The 7,554-nt window shown below is 43.4% G+C and overlaps 1 protein-coding gene across 1 annotated transcript in view; it reads left to right on the top strand.

The window, feature by feature from the left end:
- The first annotated feature begins 1,872 nt into the window (after positions 1 to 1,872).
- The window catches only part of LOC311623000 (histone-lysine N-methyltransferase SETMAR-like), a 337,010-nt gene continuing 331,328 nt past the window's right edge, over positions 1,873 to 7,554 (top strand). Inside the window, exon 1 of the mRNA XM_084884609.1 lies at positions 1,873 to 1,888. The gene's annotated coding sequence lies outside the window, so the exon portion shown is untranslated. The remainder of the gene's footprint in view (positions 1,889 to 7,554) is intronic.

Genomic DNA, 7,554 nt, shown 5'->3' with positions numbered 1-7,554 from the left:
ATGTAGAACACAATTAGTGGTTCCTCAGTCCTTTGTCCCACCCATCAGGTCTAATTCTGGAGCCAAATTCCCACCCCCCAGGCTAAAGGCACCCATGGCCTTGTTCTCCAATGCAGGGGTCACTGAACTGAGCGATGCATTTACAAAATATAATATTTCCTAGTGCTTTATTAAGTTCCCAAACTTTTCAATTTTCCTGCTTGGTCTTTGATTGCCAGCCCTGATGTCTGGGATTTTTGCTTTGGATACAAGTGTTTCTAAAGGCAAAGTGGAGTGTTTTCAGAAAGCAGACTTTGGTGGAAGACTTGAGTTCTGGTCCTGGTTCTGCCTCCTGTTAAATGACCCTTGAAAATTGCTTAACTTCTCTGAGCCTCAGTATATTAATCTATATAAGGAAATCACTGCCATGATTACTTTAGATCAGGGGTCTTCAAACTACAGCCCGCGGGCCACATGCAGCCCCCAGGGGAGTCTGATCCTGCCCACCAGGTTTTTTGGGCAGTGAGCGCAGCCAAGGTGTTACAGTAGGAATTAGTAGTTCATATAGTCCGGCCCTCCAGCTCTCTGAGGGACTGTGATCTGGCCCCCACTTTAAAAAGTTTGAGGACCCTTGCTTTAGATAATTCATGTATGTAAAGCAACAATATGGTTCTTGACACACAGGAGATAATCAATACTGACTTCTGGCATTTTGTCCTTCCTACAAGATTTATCCATGTTCTTTGCATGTTGCTTCCTTTTAACCAAGGCCATGCATAACAAAATTTGTCGAATCATTTTTATGAATTTTCAGCATCTCAACAAGTATAAGGCAGTGTGGGGAGTGCTAGAATAGCAAAAGCCATAAATTGATGTTTTTAAATTTTTTATTTATTGATTTTAGAGAGTGAGAGGAAGGGTGGGTGAAGGGAGAGAGAGAGAGAGAGAGAGAGAGAGAGAGAGAGAGAGAGGATGGAGTCAATTTGTTGTTCCACTTATTTATGAATTTATTAGTTGCTTCTTGTATATGCCCTGACCAGGGATGGAACCCACAACCTTGGCATATCAGGACAATGCTCTAACCAACTGAGTTACCAAGTCAGGGCGGTAAAATGCTCTTTGATTGTTAATGGGTTTGTATTTGAGATCGCATCTCCCAAACTTCCTTTCCATAGACCATGCTTTCCACCTGCCATGTGCTTTTCCCCTTTAAACACCCAGAGTGATAGAAGAATTTGTAGGAAAAGCCATTTTATCTTTCCTAACATTCGAAGCTTTGCCTTCCAAAATGGGAATTTCTGCCCTCTGTAATGAACTGTAAATGTTCTTTCTGTTCTTGTAATCCCTACCTTTACTTCTCCATCCAAGAGATGAGAATTAAGATTGCAGATGGAATTAAGGTTGCTAATCAATTCACCTTAAAGTAGGGAGATTATCCTGGATTATCTGGGCAGGATTTGTATGAACTCAAGAGCCCTTAACTGTTAAAGAAAGAGGCAGAGGAGTCAGATCAAAGGGAAGAGCTATAAGAACTCCACCCATTGTTGTTATCTTTGAAGATGGGGAAAAAAAATCATAATCCAAAGAATATGAGTGACTTCTAGAAGCTGGAAAGTGCAAATAAGGGGATTCTAGTCTAGAGCTCCCAGAGAAAAAAAAAAAAAAATCAGCCCTGCCCACACCTAATTTAGCCCAATGAGACCCATTTCATACTGCTGAACTTCAGAACTATATATATATATATATATATATATAATCTATACATACAAAACTATATATATATAATCTATACATACAAAAGGAGGTAATATGCAAATTAGCTGGGATGCTGTAACAGTCACGACCTATCAGGAGGAGACAGCGTATACAGGTGAAGCCCAGAGTGGAGACAGAGACGGTGTGTGTGTGTGTGTGTGTGTGTGTGTGTGTGTGTGTGTGTGTGTGCTGTGCGTGAGGGCAGGCCTGGAGAGGAGAGTGGGTTCTCCACCCCCCGCCCGGCCCCATCCCTGCCTCTACCCACAGCCACCAAGGCCAAGTACAGGCCAGAAGGGAAAAGTGGGGAAGGGAGAGGGGAGAGAGGAAAGGGGGGAGGGGAGAGGACCCACTCACAGCCTCTGAGGCTGAGGGCAGGCCCCTCGCTGGCAGCCTGCCTCTGTGCATGAGCTGCAGAGGAAACACCTTTTCTGACCACTCATTGGCTAAACTCCCGGTACGCCACTCGCAGTGTTCTTGATAACTTTCCTAATAAGAATCCAAGAAGGTGATCTAGGTGATCCACCTCATTCCTGGAGGAACAAATGAAGGTCTGTTGCTGGAGGTGCTAAGAAATATCATATCCTGCCCTAGCTGGTTTGGCTCAGTGGATAGAGCCTTAGTCTGCCGACCACAGGGTCCGGGTTTGATTCTGATCATGTACCTAGGTTGCAGGCTCCTCCCTAGCCAGGGCGCGGATCAGGGCTCATGCAGGAGGCAACCAATCGAAGTATCTCTCTCATACTGATGTTTCTCTTTGTCTTTCCCTCTCTCTTCCATGCTCTCAAAAAATCCTCAGGTGAGGATAAAATATCCTCAAGTGAGGATAAAAAAAAAAAAAAAGAAAGAAAGAAATGTCATATCCTATGAAAGAGACATATTGAAAATGCCTAAAGAAAGTTGTCATTTTTTCGTGGTGATGAAAACACCTTGGCAGCTGCAGCAGCTGACAGTGGCAGCAGCAGCAGGGTGATGGGGGTGGCACCTTCTCCTGATCAGCCAGGTTGCCTCTTACAGAGGGAGGCCAGACTGTGGAGGGCAGGTCTAAGCCATCAGTAGGACATCCCCTGAGGGCTCTCGGACTGTGAGAGGGGGCAGACTGGGTTGAGGGGACCCCCCCCCCCCCCAACCTGCACAAATTTCATGCACCTGGCCTCTAGTAAGAAATAAATTCATGGGTTTTTTTTTTAGCTACTAAATGTGTGCTCACTTTTTACAGCAGCAACAGAAAACTAATACAGGTGGTAGGTTGTAAGCGATGGGATAACTCACTGCTCAAAATAAGACTAGAAGAGACTGAGATAGCTTTAAATGGCAATTCTAAAATTTTCCCTGCCCCAATATCACCCAGTGTTATGGGTGATATGGGAGGGAAAGTTGGAGGGGGAGATTAGATCATTGATGGGAAACAAAAACAAAAACTACCTTTTGGATTGTCACACTCCTGAATATAGATAGTTAAATCTGACACCTTGTTTGACCTTTGCTCTGAGGCTTTATTTTCTGTCGACACCAACTCCCTTTGGAATTGTCACAGATTAACTTTTCAAAATGCATGAATTTATCTGACCGCTTCTGACAATGGCTTGAATGAGGGACGAATGGAGGAAAGAGAGTCACAGCTTGAGCACCTAGGTTCCTGGGAGAAGGAGTCCAGGCTGGCTTCGATGCACAGGTGTGACAGACACTCCCTGAACATACTGCTTGTTCTCGGGCAGAGCTGTGCTAAGTCCCATTCAAACACTGCTCTTCATGCAGTCTCACGGGCGCCATAAACTCTGCGTCGCGTGGCACTGAGTGCTGATGGGAGTTCATTATGCCCAGTAGCGAGACCAATTGCTTCACGTTACTTAGGGCTCTCACATTTTCAGTGCTTCTTCCCACTGCATTTCCGATACCTGTGGTTTCAGCTCTGTCACTGGAGTCCCACATTTCATCACTTGTCTCTGACCCTCCAAATGCAAGGCTTTTTGAATGAGAAGATATTTTTAAAATCATCAGTTAGTATATTCTTTGCTCTCTAAAGGATTCTTAACAATATGTTAGAAACAACACTGAGTAGGTAAGAATAAAATGCCATCCGAAACTGCTTTGGCTCAGTAGATAGAGCATCGGCCTGTGGACTGAAAGATCCCGGGTTCGATTCCAGTCAAGGGCATGTACCTTGGTTGTGGGCACATCCCCAGTGTAGGGGGTGTGCAAGAGGCAGCTGATTGATGATTCTCTCTCATTGATGTTTCTAACTCTCTATCCCTCTCTCTTCCTCTCTGTCAAAAATCAATAAAATATATTTAAAAATAGCCAAAACCGGTTTGGCTCAGTGGTAGAGCGTCAGTCTGCGGACTGAAAGGTCCCGGGTTCGATTCCGGTCAAGGGCATGTACCTTAGTTGAGGGCACATCCCCGGTAGGGGGTGTGCAAGAGGCAGCTGGTCGATGTTTCTCTCTCATCGACGTTTCTAGCTCTCTATCCCTCTCTCCTCCTCTCTGTAAAAAATCAATAAAATATATTAAAAATATATATATATATTTTAAAATAAATAATAAAATAAAATGCCACATTCTACACATGCCCCACACCCTGACATGCAGAGTACGTTAAGGGAAATTTCCCAGGGATCTCCTCTGCTCTGGAGCTCACCCTTGACTTAGCAGCAGTTCCTGTTTAGAACAAGGAATGGGGAATCAAGCGGTGTTCCAGGGGAGAGGGACCGTCACCAGGAGCCATCAGGCTAAATGGGTTCAAAGTCACTCTCACACTCTGTGACGCTTGAAAGTTACTTTCTCACTGTGCCTCTATGTCTATATAAGAAGAAAAGGTGGGGTGGGAATAACAGTACCTGCGTCAGAGGGTCAGTGTGATGTCATTAAGTTCATTCATATTAAACACTTAGACCAAGGTAGAAAGTGAAGTCTTAATGAATACTAGTCCTTTTTAGACAGAACCCAAAACTTGAGAAATCAACCCTTTTGCCAGGCCACAACTATTTTTTTCTCATTTATTTCCCACTTTTACTACACATCAAGATAAATGTTTAGCTCGCTTTGATCCTCTCCTCGCGTGAGGGGGGTGTCCAGTTCCTCACATACCTGCAGCCCCTGGAAACATCTGAGAAGACTGATGCTGCGTCCAGGTTCCCCAATCAGGCTCTTTTCTGTTTCCCATCCCTGCCTTTCCCCATGTGGTTCCAATATGAAAATATTTAGTCCATCTGTCCCCGAGGGGTTTGGACTTTCTCTTCATTTGTGCTTCTTGAAATAATATGCTCCTGAGGCACAGACTGTTCCTTCATCACTAAAAAAGGTCAAGCATTTATTAGTCTGTGTATAAACATGACAACAAAGGAGCCCTTGTAAAAAATGGAATGTTCAGCTTGGATAGAACACAGAGGAGCTCCTCTTGAGTCTGGCAAATGCCCTTGGATTTCATCTCCTTTAAATACACCATGTTAGTATCACTGTTGCTCTCTGGATTCTCAGCTTTAGTTATAAATCCCCAGGAACCCTTTGAGGTGCATTCCGCATTTACATAGAATGTAAGTGCAACCTCCTTCTCAGTTCAAACACATTAACAGCTTCTTCAGTTAAACTCATCCCAGGAACTACTGCGCGTTTTACCCTCCCGTGGGTCTCACTGCCACTTATCACCCAGAGGGGAAATGATTTTCCTTTGCTCTCCAGCAGCCGCTTCATAAAAACGTTATTCCCATCCTTCTGGAACCCCAGCCTCTGATTCGTTTTCCTCTTTAGATGTCCCCGACATTAACCCAGCACAGAGTGCTTGCTCTAGCCCCATGCTTCCACGTCCATCATGGCAGCCAACCAACACCTCCATTAGCCTGTTCCCTTTCTTGATCCTTTCAGACAATGTCTATAATCTCAGCCTCTGATCCAGCAACATGTACAATCCGGGCTTAAAAATGTTCTCAAATTTACACTTTGACTTTTCTGTAAAGAACAGCACCTGTTTTTGGTGCTGTTCTTTACAGAAAATTCTCTTGCTTTCCTTATCCAAGGAATGAAGAAGCAAGGGACTCTATTATGAGAAATCTTATCTTGAAGAATGGCAATTTGTTCCATGTCCCTTTAAGGCCAAAAAGTAAAAGCATCCATCACTGATTGGAGAGCCCTAATTTTGTTTCTGGTGAGGCTGGCAGGTTATGTAGGCTCATTAAAAGCAGCCTGAACAATCTGCATCCCTGCTCCTGCTAAGACTGTGTCAGTCTGAAAACATTCTACACGGACAATAAAGTTGTTGGTTGTCTTTTCTTCCTACTACTCCTTCCTCTTCTTCCTCTTCCTTCCACTCCTTTTCTCCCTCTTTCCCCCTCCAGTCCTCCTTCCTCATTCTCTTCATCCTCTTCTTTTTCTTTTTAACCTTGTATTTTTGTCCAGAGCTGACCAGAGAAGCAATGAGGCTTGGAAAATAATCCACAACTAAATCCTGATTTTACTGCTATCTGGTGCATGGCAGGAAGTCATGTGATAATGCTTTTTCAATTTCATGTCAACTTGCATCATTTTGTAACCACGTAAGTGAATATCAGCCTAGAAATTTAGCAGCCTACCCTTCTCACAGGAAGTACAAAATACATTTCATTCAAATAAATGAAACAGACATCTGTTTCCAGGGGCTGGCCCCAACTTACTGTTCTAGTTTCTTCTGTATCTATACCCATGTCCCCAGTGAGCATGTGTGTGTGTGCACATAAACACACACACACACACACACACACACACACACACACACACGATGCTATTAGTACATTATATTATTCCCTCTCCTCTGAGCTTAGAAGAATTTCTGAGCCCCAGCTAGATGAATAAATGAATGAAATAAGCTGTGCAATTACAGCCTGTGCCTTTGTGAACACTTTCCCTGTTTTTGGAATACTACTCTGAGGTAAATATCAGGTAGTCGCTTGAATCTGTAGGTCTGGGCTGAGATCAAAACCAGATACACAGAGTTGGGAGTTACCAGGGTAGAGGTGAAAGTTAAAACCAGGGGAGCAGGTGAGAGGACTGCAGAAGAGGCTCTAGAGTAGGAATTGAAGAGGGCTGGAAACAAAGCCTGAGGAAGGCCAACATGGACAGGGCCCAGCAGTGGACTCTGAGAAGGAATGGTTGGAGAACTAAGCAGAGAACAAGAAGGGAGTGATATCATGAAAACTAAAGGAAAAGTCAACTTCAAGAAGGATGGACTGGTGACTAGGGTTCAAAGCTACAGAACTAGGCAATAGCTAGTGAGGAGTACAGAATTTTCAAAGGAAGGAAGTGACACTTTTCGTTAAAAGGTTCTTGTTTTTAAGGACAAAACAAATAGCTGATAATTAAAACCTAATAGATCTCGGGGCTATGGCAACCAACCTCTCATTAAGACAATTGTGGACCTCACCAAATCTCACCAGGAAAACCATATTCCAATCTGAATTTCCTAGCTCCTCCCTATAAAAGGGACTATAGGAATATGAGGGAAACTTTTGTCCATGCCTTATGACTACATTAGAATAACTGAGGAACTCCAAACCAGATCATCTCCCGGATGATGAAACCTAGTCTTGTAGAATCACTGTGGAGGGTTCTCAAGGAAAATCTTTCAGGGCATGAAGAGAGTTATCCACCACCTCCAGGGGAGGAATCAAAGAGCAGCACTTAGAACAATGCCTGGGGGTAAACATTCTAAATTATTACTATGATGATGATGGTTATAACAACCAATTTATATTAATTTATACTTATCTTCTTTATATTAAAAGAAAATATGCATCTTTTAAAAATAGATTGAATTAATATTAACATCAAAATAATGCCATTTTTTCTTTATT

This window comes from Pipistrellus hanaki (genome assembly GCF_964339955.1).
Source record: "Pipistrellus hanaki genome assembly, chromosome: 5".
In the NCBI taxonomy this organism is placed as follows: domain Eukaryota; kingdom Metazoa; phylum Chordata; class Mammalia; order Chiroptera; family Vespertilionidae; genus Pipistrellus; species Pipistrellus hanaki.
The sequence above is the reverse complement of the archived record's forward strand: the minus strand, read 5'-3'. Positions and strand labels throughout refer to the sequence as shown.